At 38.3% G+C, this 26,119-nt stretch overlaps 1 protein-coding gene across 2 annotated transcripts in view; it reads left to right on the top strand.

Annotated features, from left to right (window-relative positions):
* The window catches only part of Hs3st5 (heparan sulfate-glucosamine 3-sulfotransferase 5), a 281,180-nt gene that overhangs the window by 31,598 nt on the left and 223,463 nt on the right, over nucleotides 1–26,119 (top strand). The gene's annotated exons all lie outside the window — the stretch shown is intronic.

Raw genomic sequence — 26,119 nt, 5'->3', positions numbered from 1 at the left:
GCCAGCTCTGCTGGGCTTTGTGTGGTTTGTTTATTTAACTTTTGTATTTGGTTTAGAGACCTTTACCTGTCTCAAGGAACTTCTCCAGTGATACATCATGAATAAGATGCACATCAAGCTTGTATGTTAATGAAAATAGTTTGCATTCTAGTTAGGACTAACCATATTTTATGCACCAGGGAAGATCAGGGCCAGTATTTTGTTTGTTGTTTGTCTCCATTTTAGGTATCTAGTTGTTTCAGCAAATTTTCAAAAGTTCAGACACTCATTTGTGTTTTAGCTTTCATAAATGTTTTACATTTCCTTTAAATTTTTTTAAAACATTCACCGTCATTCTTAGATTTTGAACAGATGTGTGATTTGATGTTAGGTTTCAAACTTAACAAGAGATCCAACTATTCTTGCAAAATGTAGTATTGGCCTAAATATAAGTACTAGTTTGTTTTAATTTTTCCTAGAAAGAAAAGTCAAAAATGCTCATGCTACTGACTTTCAGAAGGGAATATTAAATGTCAAATAAAAAGACTTAAATAATGAAATAATTAGGAAAACAAGCCATGATTTAGCAATGACTGTAGAAAGTATTTTGCACATGGATGTCTTCTTAAGTAGTGGTAACTTTTCAAATACCTCTATGTTGGAGTCCAGCTCCAGATGAGGGCAGGATCTGAAGATGGGTGGATGCAAGAGCAGTGACGGATGAATTAGACACAGGATACTTCTTAGTTTCATTTTAGGAGAGATGGACAGAGAGGAAACATACGAGAGTCATTCCCAGAGGGATAGGTCCCAGCAGAGGATATAAGGAGTTGGCAGCTGGGGAAGGAAGTGAGCCAGGCCACAGTGGTTGGGAGAATCTTACAGCCTGACTGACTAGCAGCCAGAATGTTTCTTTATTAATACAAAGTTAAGCAAGCAGAAGTACATTCATGATATTCCAAAATATAGATCATGTCATTGTTGGTTTTGGACATGTGTTTCACTTCCTTTTGCTCATCTTTTAGTCATCATTAATAAACTATGACAAAACAGAGTTATCATTTCCAATCACTTTTCCCTCAAGTGTTGACCTCATTAATAAACAAAGTTATCATTCTTACTGATTAAAGCCATAACACAATTTTAAGAATCTAGAGATACATGACTGCCTGTTCTCAGGCTGGTAGCTTTGGTTACTTCAAGGACACTAGACCAAAACAAAATCCTCAAGCAATCTTGGGCATTTTGCCGTGTCCCAAGCAGTGTAATATTAACTCTTAATGATCAGAATTCCCAGGAAAAAATCCTCAGGCAAAAGCTGCTACAGTTTTTATTCAAATTTTGGCATAATACAATGTTTATATTTTATCTCTTTATAGAATTTGCTATATGTCTAATCCTGGCATTCTATTGTTCCTTGGTCATCACATCACCATAGTGGCTCTGCATGAGCTAACTTTTCTAAGAGAGAGAGGTCCTGACATTTCATTTATCATCTTTTCGCTCCATACTTTGCTCATCAATATGTCTCTGTGCAGGGCAGAGGTATATGCCACACAATTGTCTGAGTGTACAGTGGGAAGAGGCTTGTAATCTGAACTGTGGCCAGCTCCTCTAGCCCAACAAACCTTGTTGACTTTTTAAGCTTACTTTGTTTGAATATCTTGTTCCTGTGTAAGTACAGGGACAGATGTTCCAAGAATGTCTCATAGCTTCCTGAAGAGACCTCTGGATTCTTTATGTGTTACAACCTCCAAGGTATAAGGAAGACCTTCAAGTAGATAAGGATATCTCCCTAAAAGCAGGGGGAATAGTATGTTCAGGACTGTCCTGGGGGAAGCTTAGAAGCAGCATTCCTGGGAGAAGGCATAAATGATTCATAAGGAATTTTCTATCAATCTAATATCCCCAAATTATAAAAATATTAAAAGTATGCAACAGATGGAGATGAAAACCAAAGGTGTTGTGTCAGCCATCATGCAGCTCAGCTTTGCTGGATCTTTGTCAAGCAGCTGCGCTGGCTTTATGACTTCTGCCATTCCATTCAGATATGGCTGTTCCAGATCTATTTTAAAATTAAGATATAAACAGAATAGTTTAATTGAACCATAATCTTTCTGCTCAGAAGTAAGTCCTCATAATTTACTGGTATATGTACTTTCAAGTATGAAATCACAATGCCAAAATGAAAGCATATGACACCTGGTATTGTTTCCCTTAAGACACTGTATAGTTAGCCCTACCTTAAATGAAGACCAAAATAGTACAGCATCCTATTATTTAACAGTCACACATTTGGCCTAATAACTTCTCTGGGGATGAAGACATAATATATTTTTAATTATTGTTAGTTTTTTGGGTTTTATTTTGGTCATTATAATCAATACTGTAGTTTTCAGTGTACTATACATAATATTGCATTCTTGTTTGATTCTTCTAAATGGAAATATTTGTTTCAATGAATAAAAAAATGACAGTTCTGTTTCTTCATTTATATAATTTATTGTTCAGCCTGAACATCTAATTTTGGTGCCTCTGCCTGCATTATTCAACCTCAGGGAATATTTATACTCTGCAAGTTTACACCATGGAGTTGCCAAACTCTGTTTTTCCAAAGGACATTTGATTGCTTAAATGAGTTTATATAAGTGGAAATATATTGAAAGTTCTGTTACGTGCACTTATTGTTGAAAATTATGGGAGAATATAATTCTATCATCAGTTAAGCATACATACAGCAAATATTAATCATGTTCAAGGCCATATCTACAATACAAATGACTTGAAAAGCAATAGATTTTTCTGAGCATCAATGAGGAAGAAATAAGCTATGTGGTTAGGAAACAAAGTTGCCTCTTCTACTACCAAAGGCATTTTTAATACATTTACAGTACATGTGAGTTTGGAGACTTGGAGTGGTATTGCTTTAGACATTCCTTTCTTAGAGTCTTACACATCACCCAGATAAGCTGAAACTTTTGATTTCCTTCCCCTCTGAGGTAAAGAGTCTAGAATCCCAAAATTTTTCTTATGGAACTACTTCTCCTGAATCCTTAATTGGTATCTGATATACGCAGAGCTTTTGTTCCTTAGTTGCTATACGTAATAAATGAATTAAACATTCTTGGAATGCTATTATATAAATAATGCAATGAATAGCATCCTTGGGTGCTATTATTCAATAAATGTGTTGATCATCCTCAAGGAGCCTCCTACTAGGGACTTGAAAACTTGAAAGAGTTTTGTTAGCTATAAAAATTTGAGGTTGTAGTTAGATTTGTCTTCTTTGGAAACTATGGCATAATTTTCCCCCCAACCATTCCATGGTAAAACGTTTCCCTGCTACTATGGTATGGAGAGAATAAGTTCACATGCAATGTTTTCATTAGCTCAGAAGTTTGATTCTCTACATATTACCCTTCAGACCTCAGTGAAAAGCTTGTTGAAAACTATAAATAAGTCTAGGAACCCTTTTCTTTAGATCGACTTTTATATTTATGGAAGAGAAATTGGAAAAAAGCCCTGGCAGGCAATATTTAATGTAAACTTAATTTTCTGCTTAAAATGTTCAACAATCTTGGCTCAAAGACAAATGTAGTTCTATATTTTCCAGTCTCTTGGGCCTCATATTAAAAAATGATGATGCTTAATACAAAAGGATATATGACATTTTCAACCCAAGGTTACTATTTAATTCATTACACTGGATAATACTTTAGAAATATATGGATATGTCTGATTGACAAGTCACTTCTATAAGAAGAGTTTTCATCTACTAATTACCCATCCCTTGTCAACTCTCTTGTACTTCAGCATCTTAGAAGCTTCGTTGTTTTGAGGAAAATGCCTTCTAGAGAGTTCACTTTCTCTGGTATATATGTAGGTAATGAGAAAGGATTTCTTAGATCATGACCAACAGACTCCCTTTCCAGCCTCTGGGAGGTTTCTGGTGGAAAGTCAGCCTCCTTGGCCTTACCTCCTCTGCATCTGCATTGTTAAAGAGGGAGTGCTGAGGAGTTTAATGTACTCTCCAAAGAAGGCCTGGCTTATTGGAACCAGGTTGCTCACCCTTGCTTCCTTCTTGCCAGTTTTTGCAAAGCTGTTCTGCAGACTGCTGCCCTCTTGTTTTGTACTTTCTTGACTGAGAATCATGGGTCCTCCATGACAGCCTGGCATCAGCTACCAGGGAGCGAGGATGGCTCCAAGGGCATTTCACATTTTCGCTGTTATATGGGGTGCCGCCGCCACCAGGAGAGCCACCTCGCTGCTCTGTCTGTGGCTCCCTTACTTGGGCTTTTCCTGCTTCAAGAAGCAGATGCCAAGGTACTTCAGTGGCTAAGTCAAAATATTGTGAAAGAGTTGTTTTCTTCTTGTATTTATACTTACGTGTTCGCTGAACCATGGGGTAAGTATAAAATTGGACTATTTTCCACTATACAGGCCAGTCAAACAAGGATAAGAAAGTTATTGAGACTTAGGGTCTGGAAAGAACTTGTAAAACTCCAGGTTTTTTCCCTGATATATTCCTATACTTATTAGTATATAAAATTTCAACTCAATGTTTTATTAATAGGCATTTTTGTCTTATCTCATGCAATAAAGACAATTCTGATAATTATTTATTTCTTCTCCATGAGCAGTGGCAGGACACATGTTGTCCCAAATAATGTGCTTCTCTAAAACATCTTTTAAATATCCACTGTGATACAATTCATTAATTTTTTTACTGTATTGGTCTTAAGACAGCAAATTGAGGAATTATCTTATAAATCTCAATGTTATATGTATCAAAATTGTCAAAATGCATAAATCCCTTACACTACATAAAGCTGACAAACACAAATATCTTTGAGGATAAATGTGAACTCACCTCATATCTCTGTTAATTAAAATAGTAGTATTTACACATTTTACACATTTTCTAAGCTACATTACTATCAACATCGCACTGTCCATTAAAAGAAAGCTAATTTCATCTCACTAGTAAATGCCAATTCATCTGCTTTTTACATTTAAATGCAAAATTTCCCCTCTCCTTACCTTTGCAGAGAGATGTCAAAGTAGAAATTGCATATGCTATGTAGCATTTTACATGGGCTTTAATATCAAAATTATTTTATTAATTTCCTCTGAGTGCTTATTTTAGACCAGCATCAAAACATCCAGTTTTTAATCTTAGTTTAGACATTAAGTTTTAATATGGCAATAAAACTCTTAGACATCCGTTGGTTTTAGAAAACAGCAGCGGAGTTTTATTGTAGTTCTTAAAAATCCATGTATAATTTTCAATAGTTTATTACGTGGGAAAAGAAGTGAAAACAGTTGTGGTACACATTTTTCTTTTCTTTTTTTCATTATTCTTTATTAAGAAATTTTCTACTCATTCCACATACCATCCACAGATACCCCCTCCTACCTCCTCCTACCCCCTAGCCCTTTTTCCCAAGCCACCCCGCATCCCCACATCCCCCAAATTGAGGTCTCCCATAGGGAGTCAGCAGAGTCCAGCATACTGAGCCTAAGCAGGTCCAAGCCCCTTCCAACTGCACCAAGGCTGTGTAAGGCATCACACCACAGGCACCGGATTCCCAGAAGCCTGCCCATAGACCAAGGACAGATCCCAATCCCCCTGCCTGGGTGCACCCCAAGCAGTTCGAGTCAAACAACCATCTTCTATATCCAGAGGGTCTAGTCCAGACCCATGGGGGCTCCACAGCCCCCAGTCCACAGTTCATGGGCTTCCACTAGTGTGGCCGGTCATCTCTGCATGTCCTTCTCACCCTCTTCCACACCCCCCCACACCCAATCCACTCATGTAGATCTCATCCACTTCTCCTTCACAGGGTTATCCATGCGTGGTACACATTTTTCAAATGTGACCATCTGTAGTATTCTCATATGGGAAGGGGAAATAGTTTTGATATGATTTAACCACTGAACACAGTATGTAGTCACAGGTATCCTGTAACAATCAGAATGATGTCCTAGCAAATCTACCCTAGACGATACAATGGGTATGGCAAAATATGGGCTTAGGAATCAATGTGTAGAATTACTTCTCAAAATCCACAATTTCTTACTTTGGATTTTCTATATCAACAAGGATGGAAGTCCATCGACATTTTTTGGAAGCTTTCCTTGATTAACAGGCATGCAATATGGCCATTCTGCTCTTACTACTACTGTTAATTGTACATAGCTCCCTCTGAACTTCTCCAGTTGTTGCTGCTACGACCTGTATTTTGATGGTCAGAACTGGGTTTCAGGAGAAATGAGGAGATTTTGAAATGGACCGAAGAAGCAATCTTATCTGAATGTATGTTTCATAGACAGATAGTGGACGCTTAGAATTCAGGATTTCTCCGAGTGATCATGTTTTCTAATAAACAGAAACACACAAGAATTATGAGATCTCTGACTCAGTTTATTAAACCTATTGGATTCCCATGTTATAAATCATATATTATATTTTTATTTAAACTGGATGTCTACATAGTACATCACATATAACATTTTAGCACAGTTATCTCTTTTTCTTTTAGGGTCAAGTGGAACGATTTTAGTCTGTGATCATTTTGATGGTTAAACATTTACAGTGAGCATATAAGGGAAAAAAACATCAGAGTGTGGCCCATAGACTCCTGAATTCCTCTAATCATTGTTGGAAGGGTCTTAGAAGACAATGGTGATTTTGTTCTTTTCATTACATTGGTACTTTATATGGTTGGAGCAAAAACTAAGTGGTGAGTGGCACAAAACTGATTGTCAAGCATTCTTGTTAAGAGGAGAGCAAGAAGAGGCAACTTTACTTAGGAATGTAATGAAACAGAAAAATTACTAACTACACTATCAACCCTTTAATGTGCTTTTACTAGTGTGCTATGTCCTAAATTACAGTATTCATACGAAACATTTCTACTGCATACACCAATATGAATGTTTTCCTGAGAGAAAAGGTCACATGAATTGTTTGAGTTGCCAGCTGAACTAGCCACTTTTTCATTAGTTATTTACCTGAAAGAAGGACTGACAATATATCGTTATTCATACTTAGTTATTTTACAAACATTTTGTCAAGAAACGAACAAGGTGAGTAATATTTGTTTATAATGACAGCACTCAAGATTTTAAGTGAAAGTAATATAAAATCTATATTTATGCCACCGCTAGTGTGACAGCTTTTCTGATGAAGTAATTGGTGATATTAATGAATGTCAGTTTTGGGTAATGAAATGTGTCAACATTTAGAAAATTTTCAGAAATCACTCCAGTACTTTGTAAGAGTCCAGTGTATTACTTTAGACTTTATGCTTGCTGAAAATCCATCCATTTAAAGTGAAAAATAGTTCAATATATTTTAATGTGCTGGAATTGATTGATATGGTTTCAGATTCCACATTACAACGACCCTTTAAGACACTATTGCTTGTCAAGTTTGAGTGTAGTATAAAGAATAATGCTCAAAATCACATAAAAGATATTAAATTACCTTTTCCCTTCTCAACTACAGATCTGCATGAGGTCTTTTTTTATTTCTCTACCAACACAAACAGCACATGACAATAGACTAGTGAAGCATTTAAGACAGTCCACAAGGAGCCTGTAGTAAGCCATATGTTAAGTAGATTTGGAAATGTATAAAATAGTAGGTACTTTCCTAACTTCCTAAACTTTTTTATTTGCGCGTGTAATATCTTTTGTAACATTATTGTTGATGTTAACAGATTCATTGTTATTATTTTAAAATGAACCAATACTTTTTAAAACTTAAGTAGTATAGGTTTAAATTTCTAACATCATAAGGAGTGGTGGATAATATCTATATAATCAAAAACTTACAAAACAAAAAGTCTTGAGAATTAGTGATTATAAACCATTAAGGGTGGGTTATGCAGGAAGGTATTCAAATCTAAAAGAAATCTTCACTAACCACTAGAGGGCACTTTCATTTTACATAAATATATAGTGTAGAGGCAATAAAATTTACCTGTAAGGATGCCCCATTTCATTTGTAGCCCAATACTGTGCCTAACAATACATTCATTGAAGAAGACACCATGTGTTCTTCATATATGATGACATATGTGTAAGAAGAAGACACCATGGGTTCTTAGCATATGATGCCATATGTGTAAGAAATCACCATGGGTTCTTAACATATCTTGCATTATGGAAAGAAGTCATTATGTATTCGCTGATGACAGCTTTATCATAGCAGAATGACGTTTCTTTCTTTTGGCTGGCTGTTGGGTAACTGCTGATTGAATGGAGGTGGAAAACACTTCTTGCATCTTCTGTTTTGCCCAGGGATGTTCATATGCATACATGGGAATGGCTTTGCCCCTGAAAGGAATGGCCACTCAGTGAGCTATTTCTTCCCTTTTCTGAAGCCAACAGAGAATCACATTTCTACGGAAGCCAATCATTTCTGTTGTGTTATGAATTCTCCTCCCCTCAGAAAAAGAATCTCCTTAAATGTATTTTTTTCTTCTCCCCCCCCCCTTTTTTATACATTTTCATATGTAAGTGTCACTGTGCCTTGTTTATATAACCACCATTACCCGCTCTTGTTCTGCTTCCCTCATTGATTCGTCTTCTTCCTAACCAGGCATATTTCAAACATGGTCAAACCTAATTCAGCAAGAGTAGTGTCAATGTTGCTGTTCTATTGAGAGATCCAGTATGTGATCTTTTTGTCCTTGCTTGAGATGGAGTGACATGCTCTCTCTGTGAATAAAGACAATGTGATTTGGGCACACGATGAAGGACTGGGGGCTGAAGATGCACCCTAATGCTCTTAAAGGAATGAAAAGCATGAGAAGGAGACTAGAAAAAAGTTTTAGTTCATGGACTCACTGAGCTGAAGCTTATCCAGAAAAAAAGACCAATTATTATTTCCAGCCCCATATTACGTCCCAAATATCTGCTCTCTGATTTTTTCTAAGGAATTTTCATTATTCCTCATTGCTTTTCAGATGTTTTAATGTCTTTTAGCCTGGCATTTATGTATCTGAATTATTGTCCCAGGTTTTACTTAAGTAGGAATATGATTGATGGTTTAATTTTGCTTATAGCCACAGTGAAGAAATAAAACCAGGTAAACTCTATCATTAATAAACTTAAGCGTGACCTCCCTTAGTATTTCTCATATGCTGCCATAGCCCATTGATCACTTAATAATCATTTTCTGTGGCTTCCAGCAGGTCCAGGTTACTGTTACCTTGAGACTACATTTTGAAGATTATGTTGACTAAAATGAGTGATCTTTCTATCTTTCTTATTACCTGGTTTAGCCTGTAAGATATACTTAAGGACAGCTAGACTCATCACACATTAGACGAATGCATACTTTTTACCTACCTGAAGTAAAGCCTTCAGGATGACACTTTGGCCAAAATAACTCAGCACCATTCTGAGTAAGTTCAAATGTTTGCTGATCTTGGAGAGAAGAGCAGCAAACAGTGGGGTTTGCAGCTTGGATAGAAAAGCTGGTGAGTCATCGATGGTGGTGAAAGCCAACGAAGACCTAATGAACACATGCTGTCGCTTTAACATTGGGAATGGTGTTTAATTATCCATGAGGTTGCTTTTGCCTTTTAAAAGATTCTTCTAAGACCTTGACTGCCCTTCCTTTCTCCTAAATTTGGCAGGCATTCCTAAGTGGTGATGAGCAGATAGTGGCCCATGGCAGCCCTGTGTCATGGTCCTGGGAGACCTAGCCCATTCTGAATAGAGCCCCAGGATGCTGTTGAGAACTCAGCCATATGCTCACACCCTCTGGGAGAGATGATGAGGAGAGTGGTCATGTCCTGAAACTGAGTTCAAGTCAAGGATTCAGCCCCAGGTAGATAAAGAAAGAAACCTAAGAGTTATCATATTTGGGAAAACATGCAGTGTGGGCAGCGCTGGTCCTTATAGAATAGAGAATGGCTTATTTGGAATACAGGTGCCTTAAACATACACTTGCACCATAAATACTGTGTTACTAAATTTTATTGCTGTTACTAAATGTCTGATATAAAGGACTTACAAATAGAAAAGGGTTTTTTTGGTTTCTGTTCACGGGCAGAGGGTTGTTGCTCAGGGTCTGAGACAAGGAACTCTATAACGGTGGAATGATCTGAAAGAAGGAAGCTGCTCACCCCATGGTGGCCAGAAATCACAGGCAAGGAAGAAGGTCTAGGAACGTATCCTTCAAAGGCATGTCCTCAGTTAGCTATTTCCTCAAACGTGTTCCTATCCCCAGCAACCATTCAGTGGCTAAGTACATAACGTTTTTAGCATTGTTGAAAGGCAGCAGCCCCTCAGTATCACTTGCTGGGTAACCTTAACACAAGGGCATTTTCTTAAGGACAGTTCACATTGTACCCCTAAGGGGTGCCAAGGCTAAATATATAGACCTTATTTACCCCTAGGGATGGGACTCACTGAATCACAGATGCCTTGTTCGTCATTAACTCCCATGGGCTGACTAGAGGCTTTTGACAACGGGTTTGCAACTGAGGAACTGAAAGCATCTTGCCCTCTGGACAACACTTTACCTCTCCCCAATGATGCTAGTACATTTCTACAACCTGCAGAAGGAAGCTGGCTTTCCAAGGAAAACATTAGCAAAGATATCAGTGTATCTCCTCAGTGTCTCTAAATCCAGTCAAGTTGACTATAAAAAATTAACCACCATAATTCTCATCTATGAAACTAGAATAACAGTATCCCCAACCTTATCAAGTTGTGATGGCTAACCAAGATATTACAGGAAAATTTATTTTGATATGTCTGACATGTACGAAGCACCTGAGAATGTTGGAAGATGATAGCATGAATTTTTTTACATTATAAAATTAACATCTTTGGAAAAACTTGCCAGTGCAGATTCTAATAAATGTTCTCTTTTTCACTGTTAAATGATCTCAGAAAAAAATAAAGTAAAAGGTACCTAGCACATGAGCCCTACTAGACATAAACATCTGGAATAGTAAAAAAAAGAATCAAAATCAACTATATATTTCTATTTTATTAAGATTTTTTTCCTCTTAATAAGATAATTTATACATTCTGACAGTGGGGGAATCACCTCAGTCAATCTTCGTTGTTTAATTTATTTTGATTTCAGTCATTAAGACAGCACTAACATGGGGCCCTCAGTAGCGAAAGGCATTTACTGCTCTTGTAGAATATCGAGGTACATTTCCCAGTAACTGTATCAAATGGCTCAAACTCCAGTTGCAGGGCACCTTCATGTCTCCTTCTGGATTCCAGGCACAAGTACACATGTGAGACACATGAATTCATAAAATAATAAACATACACATAAAAAATGCACACATAAAAAAATAAACCTTTTCCCAAAGAAAGCACTAATTAATCAAGAGTTCTCAGTTACTTTCAATTTCTGCAAGTATATTAATATTTTATGTAAGTAAAGAAGAGTAGGTATACCGCCATCACATAGAGAACGGACATTTTAAACATCCACAGTAACTTTTTTAAAAAGTGACAAGAAGTCAGAGAAGCATTAATGTGGAGATTCTTAAAAGCACTGTTCTGGTTTTACTTCCCAAATGTCTTATTGTATTCACTCCTTGTGACACACTGGCGGTTACAGGTGTGCTCTTATTAACTGAGACTAGTGCACAGTACTGACTATAGTATGCACCTTCCCCTTGCCTGCCTCTTGTCTGCTGTGGCACTGTCACTCCTGGAGGGAAGGCATCAACCACACTCATTCTGTGTTGCTCAAATCTAACACAGTGCCTTATTCACAAAAGGTACTTACTAGATGCCTACAGAACGGCACAATTTTGGAGATATGAGAGAAAGGCCTTTTTTTTTTTTTTTGGTTTTTCGAGACAGGGTTTCTCTGTGTAGCTTTGCGCCTTTCCTGGAACTCGCTTTGGAGACCAGGCTGGCCTCAAACTCACAGAGATCCGCCTGCCTCTGCCTCCCGAGTGCTGGGATTAAAGGCGTGCGCCACCACCGCCCGGCAAGAAAGGCCTTTTTTTTTTTTTTTTTACTAGTAGATAAAGTTAGTGAGTATGAAAGTAATTTCAGAAAAAGAATTTATTAAGTCTACATTAAAAGACATGACAAAAGTCCTCACGGGCACCTTCTCCATAAGCAGTATTTCCTTTGTGACTTTGGGTTTTCAAATCTGGTTCCTTATGCCTTCGTTTATGTTCCCAGAATACAGGCGCCCAAGGCCACTCCTGGCTTGAATGTTCGTTCCCATGCCGCCCAGCATTTCCTCATAGTGCTGCGTGTTCTCTTGCTGTTTTCAGTACATAAACTGGGGTTCCATGAGAAACAAAACCGTTTTTGTCCTCTGGTGTGTTCTCTTTATCCACTGCACACTAACATAGTACGTAATTCAAATATTTGCAGATTGGTTGAAGAAATGGCTAACCTAACTACTAACTGTGTTCTCCTGAGCAATGCAGAGAGTGTCTCGGGGCCTCTATCTCTCTGTCAAAGGATGAAGCTGTTCTCATCAGAGTCCACTTGTTGATTCTGACCTACTTCCATGCTTTTAGTTGTATTCTTTTTTTTCTTTATTAAGAAATTTTTTTATTCATTTTGCATACCAACCACAGATTCCCCTCTCATCCCTCCTCCTATGTCCCTTCTCAGCCCCCACCACACCCCAATCCATTTTAAAGAACCATGCGCTCTCATCTTGCTGCAAATACCGTTTCTACTTTCACTTTTTGGTCCATGTCCCCTTACCGGCTCCTGGAGGCTTTTGAAACTATCACTCTCGTCTAGGGAAGATTTTTATGAATGTTTTCAGTGCTGAGGTTTTGAATTTGTAGAGCCTTTTTAAAAACAGTACGGGATTTTATGCATCTGTTTACATATTCCACTTGCATATGCCCTTGAAGATCCTTTGTTCAACTCTTTCTACCTGGTAAAACGTATGGATTGCCAAGCCCACAAATGCCTGCTCCTGACTCTACCCTGCGCTGTGACAGAGGTGATTATATACGTTTGCATTTCCTGTGTCTTTATTTTATTAGTCTCTTTCAAGATCCTAATTATCAGGATTCTGTAAAAGATTAAATGTTGCAGCAAAAATATTTAAAATGTAATATATGTGACTATCATCTTGGTGTTTGCTATAGAGCTGTACGAATATATTTTGACTAGGTACTTATCAGAACTATTATGCATTAATTTACATGACCCTAATTAGGCACACTAATAAGTGTATGTGATTATTTATGCACCAGCATTTCTCCTCTTTGAGACAAAAACACGTAAAAATTTAGTCTACATTTTGATGAATCTTTACTTGATATCTAGTTACCATCATGAGATATTATTCTGTTAAAAATTGCTGCTTATCAGACCTGGGTCAGTATTTATTAATAGTCAAGTGGCTTATAAAAGGCCACTAATGGGGAAATATTAATATAACAGTATTTTGTGAGGAGTAAGATGAGCTGCTGCAAATTTTATACTTAAAAATAAAGGAAACCCACATTTTGTGAACATATTTTCAGTACGGACAGAGCTACACCCATTACATTGAGAAATACAAGGCCATTTAGCCCACTGTCTTTCCTTCCTTTACAATCTTTTGTATGGTCTGCTACTTGGAGCACAGACACACAATAGAAGAAACTTCAAAACATAATAGAAATATGTGACACAGACACAGACCCTCTTCCATCGATATCTGGGTTTTTTTTGGGGGGGGGGGTTTGTTGTTTTGCCACTTGGTATAGACCTGAAAATGTTGTGAAGAAACTGCTTGGATATAGTCTGGGAGTCTCTCAACAACCATTTTAGCTTCTGTCACAGTAGACCAAGTTTGTAGAATACTAAGGGTCTCTGGCCTCATGAATATTAAGGATGCAAACATGGGTTCTGAGTGTCTGCATCCCTTCTGTGAAACTCCACATTGACACTGATATTCTCAACACTGAACTCTCAGACATCAGAATATTTGTGGTCACACACATGGTAGAAATCCATCAATGGATAATGAAACTAAAGGAGATCTCAGCCCCAAAGGCATTACTTACAGGGGTGCAGAGTGGGGTTAACACTCATCCTGGTACCAATAAATGGCTATAACCCCCTAAAACAAAAGTTGTTCAAAAAAACCTTTAACAAAGTTTCGAAGTGAAATACCATATTAAGTAAAGAGAGTGACAGAAGAAAACATTTTGATCCAACAGAAACAAATCATGCTCTCCCAGCTAGCAGAAATTCAGGAAGAATTTTTCATGGAATTTTGCCTATATCTCAGTTGTGACATAATTGATTGATATTGGCTGTATAATCCATGTTTTTGGTTAGTTTTCTGTTGCTGTAATAAAATGTCATGACTAGTACAACTTACAGAAGAAAGGGTTTATGTTGCTTTATAGTTCCAGAGGCCTAAGAGTCCGTCCTGGTGGGGAGGCGTGACACCAAGCGGTAGGCATGCTGGCACAGGAGGAAGCTTAGAGAGCCCATCTTTACTATAACCACGAAGCAAAGAGCGAACTGGAAATGGAGCAAGGCTTTAAACTCTCAAAGCTGGTCCCCAGGGGCACACTTCCTCCAACAAGGATGTACTACCTGAACATTTCCAAACATCACCACCGAGTGGGAACTAAGTGTCCTTGTATGTGACCCTATGGGGGCATCACTCGTCCAAACCACCACAGTCAGTACTAATTCCATTTTTAATGCATGCTGATTGCATTTCTCTGATTCTTTACAATGCCAGTTTCATTTTCAGTCCAAGTTTTACTTGTCACATAGTTGGATACAGGAGCTATCTTCTTTTAATAGTTTTAAACGTTTTAAACCTTCTCAGATAGAGGCAAACTTCACCTAGAATCTGTCTAGTTATGGTTTTAAGAATTAAAATGCAGGCAGGCACCAACTGGGGTCCCTTTCTGCCCCTCTGTCCCTTCTTCCAAGTGAAGACAGAGGAGGAAGGTTCACACCAGATGCTCAGCACTTACACCTTGGATGTGGATGTCCCCACCCCCAAACTGTGAGACACACACTTCTATTGTTTGTGAATCCGGCAAAGGATGTGTGGTCATAGAAGAGATGGCCTTATTCCACAGCAGCTCACCTCTGAAGCAGCAGTCAATTAATTCATTATTTTACTTGGTAACTTTGTCAAAAAAATTTTTGAACAACTTTTGTTTTAGGAGGGCTGTAGCCATTTATTGGTGTCAAGGTAAGTGTTAATCTCTGCCGCTCCCCATCCAACCCTGCATCCCCGCATGTAATGCCTTTTGGGGCTGAGATCTCCTTTAGTTTCATTGTCCATTGATGGATTTCTGCCATACGTGTGACCACAGATATTCTGATATCTGTGAGTTCAATGTTGTCTGAGAGTTCAGTGTTGAGAATATCAGTGTCAGTGCGGAGTTTCACAGAAGGGATGCAGACACTCAGAACCCATGTTTGCATCCTTAATATTCATGAGGCCAGAGACCCTTAGTACTCTACAAATTTGGTCTACTGTGACAGAAGCTAAAATGATTACTGAGAGACTCCCAGACTATGTCCAAGCAGTTTCTTTGCAACTTCACAACTTTTTCAGGTCTACACCAAGTGATTAAAAAATAAAAACCAAAAAAAAAAAAAAACAACAACAACAACAAAAAACCACCAGATGTAAGTAGAAGAGGGTCAGTTATTTGAATAATCCTGTGTATCTGTGTCACATATTTCTATTAGATTTTGAAGTTCCTTCTATTGTATATCTGTGCTCCAAGTAGCAGACCATACAAAAGATTGTAAAGGAAGGAAGGATAGTGGTCCAAATGGCCTTGTATTTCTCAATGTAATGGGTGTAGCTCTGTCCGTACTGAAAATATGTTCACAAAATTTAGACTTCCTGTAATTGTGGCAGATTGAATATTATTTTCTACTTTTAGTCTTATTTTTCTTGCCCTAATGAAGCACTTAGTCTCTTGTTGAAGAGGAATTTGAGCTTCTGGATGAATTTCCTGGGCCTAACGTCCTCAACAGAGATGCCTCCTTGTTTGAGGGCCATTTATTACCATTTTCTGTACAAAGTTTTGTTCTTTGATGAAAATATATTACCTGAATTGAAAGGGTATCAATGGAAAATAGATAATTATGATTTAAAGTAGTGTTGCCACTCTTTTTTTAACCTACATCCTTTATTTTGTTAAATGTATATGTATAAGAAAAGAAAATGGGAGAATAAGGAAAAGGGACCAAGCATACTCTCCCTGAATATAGCCTTGTGTGAAAACACAGCAGGAAGATACACACCAGATATGGTTGCCTTGAGCTTTGGATGGCCCAACCTCCAGAACCATGAGAAATAACTATCTTTGCACACACACACACACACACACACACACACACACACACACACACACACACACACACAGAGAGAGAGAGAGAGAGAGAGAGAGAGAGAGAGAGAGAGAGAGAGACTGTTATCACAGTGCAAAAGGGATCTATCAGACTTTATAATAGAATTAACTGAAAAGCAAGATTATAAAGGACTTGTGAAACTTAAAAATGACTACATAGCCTCATTATGTCTTTAGTGTTATTATATTCTTTTTCCTACTATTTAAGGTCATTTAAATCTTGATTTTGCTATAGACCACAATAGCTAGTTTTTTTTTGTTATTGTTGTTGTTGTTGTTTTTGTCTGTGTCTTCTGAGGAGTTGTTCCTTGAAACATGTTTTGAGTGAGTAGGCATGCGCTCAGCTAACACACATTTCCTTTTCTTCTCAGAGTAACTCCATAATGACAGTATAGGTATTCCTTTATCACATATGAGAATACAGACACTTGCAGATTTTAAATCCTGGCTTCTGTCAAAGCAGAAACTTAAACCTGGAGCCAAAGCACTTTCCACTAAGCTGATAAAGAGGCCCTTTTTAAAGTCTTCATTGAAGGCGCTGATAACAAATGTGGAATCAGAAAGAGCTGAACTCTGAGCTCCCAGGCCTGGCATCATGGATCTCTTTCATGGTGGCACCATCCATTTATCCGACATTCATATCAATCATCCTATGAGACAACCCACCTTTTTTCATCCTGTCCACAAGGGCATTATAAGAGCTTACTAATGCCTCACAGAAATCAGATTTGCCCTTTCCATGGCACAGACTTTATCTGATCTATCAACGCGAAAGTGGACTACATGACCCGAGGTTCAGTGCCTGCCCAACACACAGCCTCATAAATACCTGTCAAATTAATGAGTGACTTGACTTTGTATTCTTTTCTTTCCATTATATTCAGTACTAACCTGCAGCTGCATGGATGCTGAGTGCAATAGATCTTCAAGGCCTTAAGTGTGCTAGCATACTGACAGGTGAAGACCAAACAGGAGCTTTGTTCAGGGATTGGCTGGCTCCCTTATGCGAAACGTACATGGCTCTGTTTAATTAGCCTGCCATTTGCTTCAAAGGGGAGATCTCTGATGCCGCACACCATTCAATTAGCAATAGTGCCACGGCGCTGTGTCAGGGTAGGTGGACTGAACGCATCCATCCCCCGATGTTCATCATCTCTAGAGGACAGGCTTGTCAGTCTGCTTCCAGGAGGGCCTGAGGAAGAATGCCCTTCTGACAGTTACTCCAAGATAAAGCGCTGGTGAGAGCCAGCTCCCTAGAGCCGGGCACTGTGAGGTCCCCAGCTCCACAGAGCCAGGCCCTGTTGCAATTGGCAGGACCAGTGGAGAAAGTTTAAAAACAGGTCATTTACAACACATTATTGACAACATCTTTCCATGACAGCTAATGTCTTTCAATTAAATGATTTTCTTTTTAAAAAATTCGAGCCACACAGTCTGATACAGGAGCTATCTCCTTTTAATATTTTTAAAGATTCTTAGTAAATGTGATGATGTCAACACAAATGTCACCTAGAAACTGTCTGGTTATGATTTTAAAAATAAAAATGTATTCCCAAACAAGCATATATTTCAAAAGGAAAAAAAATAAATAGCATCTACTCTGAGAGACCATCTGGTATTGAAATCTCCTGGAACAATGGAACAATTATGGGGTCTCAGTAGGGCCGGTCCTCCTAGGACAAGGCTGATGAGAAGCCGAAGACAGAACAGAGCAACCTCAAGAGAGTGAAATCCCTCTGCACCTCACTGTGTGATCCCCAATTTCAGTCTGAGCTGCATCCAAAGGGGATCATTTACAGGAGAAATTTCAGGATGGAACTTCAACTGTTTTCGGCTTTTTCCATGATATCTGTAAAACACCTCTGGATTCTCCCTTTAAACCCGACTCACCACCAATTATTCAGATGCTCAAAAAAAAAAAACAAAAAAAGTAAATAATAAAAGATGAACCTGTCTCCTCCGGCCAGCTCCAGGAAGAACAGACAGTACCATTGGTAGAGGGCACACTGGGAAAGCTGATCCACACTGTTTACTGTCTTTCAAAGGACTACTTCTGATGTGCTAATTAGATTCTAAAAATGTAATTACAATAGAAACAAAAACCGTGTGGTGTTTTTGCTATAGTGAATCACTTTGGAATAATAGGCCAGTGTGGATTTAAGGAAAGATGCCGTTTATAACTCTGCTGTGTCTCTGTGAAAACTGAAAGAAGAGCGCTCACGTACAGTAATGGAGCAGCCCTTCCACAGCTGCTATTATTACAAGAGAAGTGTTATCACCTTTCATTTCTCACACAAGCTACAATGCTCGCTATTATGCTACCTACAGGGCAGGGTTTTTTGTTGTTGTTGTTGTTGTTGTTTTTGTTTTTTTTTTTTTTTTAAGACAGGGTTTCATCGTGTAGTTTTGAGTTTTGGTTCCTGTCCTGGATCTCGTTCTGTAGCCCAGGCTGGTTTCAAACTCACAGAGATCCACCTGGCTCTGCCTCCCGAGTGCTGGAATTAAAGGCAGGCAACAGGGCAGTTTTGTATTTAAGAACTGATCAAGAGAGGGACCAGAGCATAAAGCATTTAGCTTTGATGTAAAAGCCCACAGGAAAGCAGTTGGCAAAATACAAACTTCATCTTGGTTAACCTCTCTGACTTCACTGATAACAAAGTATAAAATCTGCACATATTAAACAATTCTTTCTGAGGAGCTTAGCAAGTGAAAGTTCCAGAACATACTGACCTTCACAATCTTCCAGAGGAAAATACACAAGAAGTGATAATCTTATCAGCTAAAAACTACAGCGCAGCTTGTGACTTCAACATTTGCAGAGCTCTGGGAAATGGGAAGGGGTCTCGGCAGCCTGCCTCGGGTAGGATCAGGGTGCTGAAAATGGGGGACACAGTTGGTCCAAAGTGCTTTCTTCCTGGCTGGGGCTATTTAAAAATAGCAGGGATGAAGGGATGGGTAGTGTGTCTGGAGATTTTGTCTTTCGTTTTAATATGAATATCCAAAGCAATTTTCGTCTCTTGAATTATTGGCTCTACTCTCTGCTGATTTGGAAGCAGTTACAGTTGGTTATGGCATCATTTTTCCTACCCAAGGAAAACTTATAAATAGCACTGATCAGTGCCCAATGCGGGTTCTTTTTTTAGCTGGTGACTGAATTGTCTTTGGGGTATGTATTTTTAGTGTTAAAAACTCAATGTGGTATTGCGAGCCTGACTATGGAATATATTTGAAAATGTGTAATTTCCAGGTTGAAAACTCTAGGAGAAGGTTAGTTAGAAAAACCAAGTTTGTGATGAAATATAATTCACTCATCCATTCAGGGACTCCATCAGTAACATTTTCTAAAGGCCCGTTATGTGTCGGATACTGTCCCAGTGAATATGTGTGGAACATAATTCTCTGTCTTAATAATTAGGCAAAGCATTTAGACTACAAAGTTCACAGTACAGTCCATGTTCTTCAGGAGCCATGTATCTTTATTGTAGGGAGAAGTAGAGACAATGATTTTACCGCTATTAGCTCTAACAAGACGGGGCGGCAACTGTTATCACTATCAAAATGAATTGCTTTCATTTATTTCTTTGAGTAGAAACTGTATCTAGCATCCTGGTCATCTTGGGACAAGGCACCCAGGGGACGTATTCTGGAAAGAGTTGGGACAATGATGGAATAAATGCCTTCTCCATAAAACCCTTAGCAGTCTATCCTGCTCCAGATAATTATCACTCACATTGACCAAACTTGTGTCATATATCTGTATCCAGGCCTCTACCTACCTATCTTCTGTCTCAGTGTGATCACTCAGGGCTCTAAGAGTAAGAGCTCAGAGAAATAGAAAGTGAACAGCATGAGACTCTGATGGTCTTATGTCCTTTTATATTAAGGAAAGGCAAAATCTCAGAAAACAATGCTTTTAGGAGCCTTGTGATGTCCACCTAGCTACACACCAACACACTAGTGGTATTTTTAGAACCACATCAATCCTAAATATAATACCAGTGATTAGTGGAGTGCATTATGAAACAAAATAAAATGTACCACAGCATAGATTTTCTGATTTCAAACACATTCAGTAAATTTTGTCATTTAGTAACTGCCCTTTTGGATCCGTACTTATTGTTACTTATCAAATGCTGTTTCCTGGTTGATTTCACTACCATTAGACATTATTTAGCAAATGTGATTGCATAATTCTAATGGTTTGATCATTTATGCACATTCTTTGTATAGCATATTTATAATTATGGTTCTAAGTAATTCCCAACTTTCTCAAGTTCCACAAGAATAAACTAATTTTTTATTGACCATGCAAATGTGACTGTGTGTTCATGTGTGTTGGAATAAGAGGTTCACATGCTCTAGTCTCAGTAGAAGAAGAGTTCGAGGATTCCTGGAAGCTTTTAAGTGGAAATTAATTAGACACTAATAAAGGGAAAATTGTTATGTTTCAATGTGGTGCACAATTAGTCACTTCATGGCAGGGGTTGGGGTATGTCTTTTAATAAACTAGCCAGTACAGAGCACTTTTAGAAGTAGGGTATTGGGGTAATGAGACCATCGGTCAGTTTTGCCATAGCAGTTTCTGTCTGTCTAGAGAAGGGATATTTGATCTGGATTCACGTTAGAAAGTCAGTCTTGTTCTTTCTATTCAGGCCTCCTGAGTTACACCATGATAGAAAGAGCCAAACTTGAAGGTTTCTTATTCATCAAGACTCTGCTTTTCCTATTGTTGCAGCAGGAGATTGCTTAATAACATTGAGAGAGAGAGAGTGAATCACATGGATTTTAAAAGGTGGTGGCTATACCAACTGCAGGCTCACTTGTACTTTTTAAAAATGTCATTGGTGGATAGCCACTGTGTCATGATGAGTGTCATGTGACATTTCCATTGTAGCATCTCCTCTGCTTTGCCCATATCCCTCTCACACTGCCCTGACCTGTCACCTCCTTCTCTGTCCACTGCTCTTGTTCTTACACAATGCCCTTCCTATTCTCATGTCATATTTGTATATGTGCATAAACGATGTTCAACCTATAGTGGAAAGCCTTGTAGGGGAAAGTTGGGCTACATCACCTGCATAGGAGGTGGGTGAGTTTAGAGCTTCTGGGAGATAAGGCCCTGAGAAGGATAATCAACATTTCTATGCCTCCATTTCCTCATTTTTCAAATGAAGACAAAAATAAGAATCTGTATGATAAAATTAACTATATATATATATATATATATATATATATATATATATATAAGTAATTCAGATTCAAGGCTGGTTTGGAGTGAGTGCCCAATATTGTTAAAGTGATATCATTACTATTAATGCAGAATCTTAGTGATTAATGCTCAAAATGTCATTAAAGTGATCATTTCCTTCTTCTTAATTGTGCAATTTTCCTCGTTTGTCTAAAATAGATATGAATAATGGTTGCATGTGTGATTTAAATGGAGACTAAAACCAAACGCTCTAAGTTGTAGTAGAAATACTCCAGTTCCATTCATCTTTAACCCCTTCTGAATAGGAGTTACTCTGCATCACCTGCATGTTTTTTATTTTTATTTGTTTTCTCAGTGTATTGTTATTGTAATAGTAAGTGGTAAGACTGCAGCAGCTCCACCAGGGGAGAGTTAGCGTCCGAAAATGAAAGGTTCATATTTCCTTTTTTAAAAAGAAAAATCACATTTATCTATTTGTTTGTTTGTTTTGTTTTATGTGTGAGGGAGGGGCACATGCCATGGCACACATGTGGAAGTCAGATGAAAACTTCATAAAGTTGGTTCTCTCCCTCTACAACATGTGTTCCAAGGATCAAGTGGGGTCATCAGGCTTGGTGGCCTTTACCCTGTAAGCCATCTCATCCACTCACAGCAAAGAAGAGGGCATTGTCAGACAGACTGAGACATCTGATCTGTTAAGACATTAGTTATTTTGACTTCCTGTATTGTCTTCTGAAGTTAATTGCTTATTTGTTCTAACTTGAAGTGAATCACTTGGAAATATGGATCAAAAATTGCATGCTTAAGGAAAAAATTTATTAGCTCTCTTTTTGCTAATTCAAGGTTAGCTAATACAACAGAAGACTCAAAATCAGCAATTATACATTTAATTGAAAATAGAAACAAGATTATTCCTGAGAGCATTATGATATATGTGTTGTGTTAACCAAATTAAACAATACAATATGATATATTTGGCTAATATATATTCAAATCTTTTCAAGTATAATGTTGATAAAAACTCTTAACATGAAGTTTACCCTTTGCAGGAAGTGTAAAAGGCATAGCACATTGTTGTTGACTAGGTTATAGTGCTCCAAAGTAGGTCTCTAGAGCTGTATACTCCCACGGCCCTTGGCATACACTGATTTGTCCTTGTGCTAAAATTATGGAGCATGATTCCATATCCTAGATGGTCAGTCAGTTAACACAGTCTCTTTAAGCAGTCAAGGAACCTGGTGACCATGAGATGTTGAAGGCGACTTCCAATATAATATGGTATGTTGTTCTACAGTAATCTTTGCTTAAGTAGGGAGAGTATACTCTAAAGATTAAAATTATAGTTCAAAATACGTAAGTCAATGACATTTTATTATCATTCATGAGGATTGGGCACTACATATAGGCTATATATGTATGTATCTTCTATACTTACATATGTTTGGCACTGAATAGGTTTTGTTATTGTAGTTTCACCACAAAAATATGACCAGCATACTGTGAGGCTATGTGTCCAATCTCCCTGGCAATAGGAACCCTCAGGTCCATTATAATCTTATGGAATCCCTGAGTGTGATGGTTTGTACTTTAAAGCTCAGAATTTGGGAAGCACAGACAGACAGATTTCGGTGAGCCTTGTCTACATAGTGAGTTCCAGACTAATCAGGACTACTTGGTAAGACCCTGTATCAAAAGAAAAAAAAAATTCATGGAATCCCCATTATATGTGTAGCTGTCATAGGCTGAAGTATGAGTATGTGACACATGGCTGTAAGGGTGTACTATGGACACAAAGTGCATTGGAGAATCCCTTGTTATCACTGTGTTTTGAGGATCCTGCCTGTGTACCCCCAAGTTACACTTGTGCCTACCTCTACTCTTTTCTTGGGGTTCTGTTGTCATAAACACAGACCACAGTCTAGAAGAGTTTATGTTCCTTGGAATATGATTGAGGAGATACATAGTGACAGGTTTTTTTGTTATCAAGTTATAACTGAGATTTATTCCCTTAGCTCAAAGATTATAACATGCAATCATTTAACAGCAAAACTTCAAAAAACTGGTTGGTTTAAAAAAAAAAAGTCTATGCAATGTTAGTTTGAATATATTCCTTCTGTTTGCATTTTCTGCTTGAATAATCTACCTCTCTGGAAAAAACAAACAAACAAGCAAAAAACAAACAAAGAAAAAACCCACCAGTGGTTCCCTTTGCAGACCCTTGCCTTCTATAGCCTAAAACAATCCCTAGCAGCATGTCTCAGCCAGTCACTTGCACCAAGGCTTTCAATTATGAGTTCAAGGACTCTCACATCTCTCTAGTCATTTACTGGGTGCATATCTTCTCCCTGGCTTTTGCTGTTTTTCTTCATGGAGAAGTTTTAATTTGTAGGGAGGGAAGAGAATTCTGCATCATGGACTCTTGATTTCTAAGGCAATTTCATTCAGTTGAGTAAATTGGAACAGAAAGTTTGACAATGATACTCACTTCAAGATGTGAAGGTGACAGTCAAATTCCTTAATTCATACTCATAATTTCGAAAAAATATAGTAAATATGATCTATTTGATTTATGCAGTCTCTTGAGAGTGTTCACATTGCTACTACTACTTTTAATAGTTACTATGATTGTTCCCACTACTACAAGGAAATAGAACCTATGAGGCTTTGCAAGTGTTCAAAGACCAACCAAGCCCAGAGATCACAATGACTCTTAATCCCGTCATCGTCCTGAGCATCTCAATGCTGATTTTGTTTGTTGAGAAATCATAATGAACAACTTAAACTCTAGACTAAAAAAATAGAGTAAAGGAACATTAGGACTGGTGTTTTGAGAAAATCACTAAAAAGACTAATCAAAAACTGAAATTCAGAATTGGTTATTTTCACAGCATTTGGTTAAAAAAAATGAAAATGAAGTTAAGGCCAGCATTCATGGCTCTTCATTTATGCTTTGTAGCTTCAACAGGAAGGTTGAAGTTGGTCTTATTGAGTGCAGTTTTCAGGGGGGATAAAGCAATTGTGTGGCTTGGATTTGGACGAAATACACTTAATGGTTTTAAGAACAGCTGTCACAGTGTCTATCTATCATGTTACCTCCTGTAAAAAGAATTTCAAGGAAGATAGAGTTGTGCTTGGGAAACTTCCATTGGATTTTCTGCCCATGATTTCTGTGAGTCTCAGTGATAAGTGTCCCTTGGTTCCTGCCTTACAAGGAGAAGAGAACGAAATGAGAAAGGAAAGGAAGGCAGAGGAGGGAGAGAAATCAGATCCACGGAATGCAAACAGTCCCACGTGCACCCCAGTAAGCAAGCTGCACATTCAGCATAGTGTATTAACATGAACTTGAATAATTCAAACTTCCAAACCACAGGAAGAGGCTTTCCAGTGGGAGGAAAAGGCCCCGTAATTAAAGTTTCTCCAGCACACCGAGGCAGCTGCTTCCTCCAACAGACCGAGAAAATTGGACATGGCCTAATAGCCGAGAGAACAGGGAGCTGTGGAGGGCATTGTTGGAGAAGTGTTAGGTTTATTCTGGTGTTCTCCAATTATAAAGTCAATTCTCTGGATACCAGCTTCTTTTACATATTAATGACCTAACCCCTGGCATATGGCAAGAATGCAGGATTCAACTCTGAGAGACTGCCTGTAAATGGAATCTTGAGTTCAAAGATGCAAAAACGCCCGTGTCTGCACATTACAGTTTTGAGAAGGCATGGAAAATGCATAGGTTGGATTTGTTTTTTTGCTTTTGTATCAATATAGAACTCATTTTAGAATGGGTTGTTTCTTCACAAACTATCTCCACATATGAAACTTACAGTTTCCAACTTTGCATTAGATAGATGATATATGATAGATAGATAGATAGATAGATAGATAGATAGATAGATAGATAGATAGATAGATAGATAGATATCAATAGATAAACAGATAGACAGATAAATGACGAGGGTTGAAAAACAGATAAACAAATACACATCCATATTTATGCTGGCCTCAAAGTCGAGATTCCCTGGTTTCATCATTCTGCCTGCTAGAGCTACCAGGGCTGCCATGTTCTGCCACCTATGGTGTCTGGATATGGTACTTAAAGTTTGAGAGTGTTTCTGCACCAAGCCAGTCCTCTAAATTGTAAATCCCCAAGTGATTTCAGTTCCTCACTTCAGCACCTTGCTTTTGGGAACACATGCTGGCTTTCCCCTCCAGGGCATTTCCTTCCTCCTATGTCCTGCCATCTCCCAGTTTCTCCAGCAAAAATGCTAATCAACATTCTTCTTTTTTTTCTCCCATGTGTGAACAGAGGAGTCCAGGGCTTATCTGAAATAAACAATTCAGTGTTTTCCCAGGGGCCTAGCCACACTCTGATGAGATAAAGCACAGCAGGGTGTCCCCTGGGGGGCCTCACCCCATGCCAGGGCTCAGAAAGGTGGAAACCGCGGGAGGCAGCCCAGTGTTTCCCTTCTTGACAGCAGATTTAAAGGCTTACCTCTCTTCAAGTTTGATTGCCCACTCCCTCGCTCCCCCTAATGCCGGGCGCAGTGGCAGTTGTTTTTCAAGTGGCCACAAGAGATTG

Source organism: Peromyscus maniculatus, chromosome 16, assembly GCF_049852395.1.
Source record: "Peromyscus maniculatus bairdii isolate BWxNUB_F1_BW_parent chromosome 16, HU_Pman_BW_mat_3.1, whole genome shotgun sequence".
Classification (NCBI taxonomy): Eukaryota; Metazoa; Chordata; class Mammalia; order Rodentia; family Cricetidae; genus Peromyscus; species Peromyscus maniculatus.
Note: the sequence above shows the minus strand (reverse complement) of the source record. Positions and strands in the feature narration are given on the sequence as shown.